General features: G+C 37.4%; 1 protein-coding gene across 1 annotated transcript in view; it reads right to left on the bottom strand.

The window, feature by feature from the left end:
- The window catches only part of LOC106871446 (synaptotagmin-15), a 264,254-nt gene that overhangs the window by 153,565 nt on the left and 109,201 nt on the right, over positions 1–1,488 (bottom strand). The window lies entirely within an intron of this gene.

Genomic DNA, 1,488 nt, shown 5'->3' with positions numbered 1-1,488 from the left:
TATATATATATATATATTATTTATTATATATATACATATGTATATATATGTGTGTGCGCGTGGGGCGTGCGTGTGTGTGTGTGTGTGTGTGTGTGTCTGTGTGTGTGTGTGTGTGTGTGTGTGTGTATGTACATATATGCTGAGCCATAAAATTTCTTAAATTCATTCAGTCCGCATGAGATTAAGTGAAAAATCATATAAACTTTTCTTTTTATATGCAAGCGTGTTTTCCCATGAAGCATATTGGATTTTCCTGTCTACAATCCTTTTCAATGGGAAAATTCTCAGTGCAGAACATATCATTGAGTAAGCATTGTGTTCAAGGGTGTAACGGGAGGTCATAGATACCTTAGCATTATTTAATCAGAGACATATTATGCACTTTATATCCTGTATTTGTAGCGGTGAGACTGACGTTTAACATATGCAGCGTTGGCCAAAAGTCACCTGACAGTAAATCAAAATTATTCGATCGCAAGATTAAAACAAAAGATAATTTTATATGAGACTTCGCTAATGAATAGACAAATGTTGAGAAAAAAAACGGTGATTTTAACTCACAGTATTCAATTATTAAGCATTCATAATTGGAATGAATAAATAAAACTGAATATTAAGTAGTTATGGAATTTTGGTTTACTGTCGGTTGACTTTTGGCCAACTTATATATATATATATATATATATGACGGGCTTCTTTCAGTTTCCCTCTACCAAATCCACTCACAAGGTGTATATGTTTGTGTGTCTGTGTTTGTCCCCCCCTACATCGCTTGGCAACCGATGCTGGTGTGTTTACGTACCCGTAACTTAGCGGTTCGGCATAATAAACCGATAGAATAAGTACTAGGCTTACAAAGAATAAGTCCTGAGGTCGATTTGCTCGACTAAAGGCAGTGCTCCAGCATGGCCACAGTCAAATGACTGAAACAAGTAAAAGAGTATATATATAGATAGATAGATGGATATAGATAGATAGACAGACAGACAGACAGATAGATAGATAGATAGATAGATAGATAGATAGATAGATAGATAGATAGATAGATAGATAGATAGATAGACATAAGTAGATACGAGAGCGATAGTACTATCAAAAATACCTCCGTCGCTAGTGACAGCAAATACCAGCCGTAGAGGCAAATTAATAATATATATATAGGCGCAGGAGTGGCTGTGTGGAAAGTAGCTTGCTTACCAACCACATGGTTCCGGGTTCATTCCCACTGCGTGGCACCTTGGGCAAGTGTCTTCTACTATAGCCTAGGGCCGATCAAAGCCTTGTGAGTGGATTTGGTAGACGGAAACTGAAAGAAGCTTGTCGTATATATGTATGTGTATATATATATATGTATGTCTGTGTTTGTGTGTCTGTGTTTGTCCCCCCCAACATCGCTTGACAACCGATGGTGGTGTGTTTACGTCCCCGTAACTTAGCGGTTCGGCAAAAGATACCGATAGAATAAGTACTAGGCATCCAAAGAATAAG

Source organism: Octopus bimaculoides, chromosome 17 (genome assembly GCF_001194135.2).
Source record: "Octopus bimaculoides isolate UCB-OBI-ISO-001 chromosome 17, ASM119413v2, whole genome shotgun sequence".
NCBI classification, from domain to species: Eukaryota; Metazoa; Mollusca; class Cephalopoda; order Octopoda; family Octopodidae; genus Octopus; species Octopus bimaculoides.
This window is presented reverse-complemented; position numbering and strand designations above follow the sequence as displayed.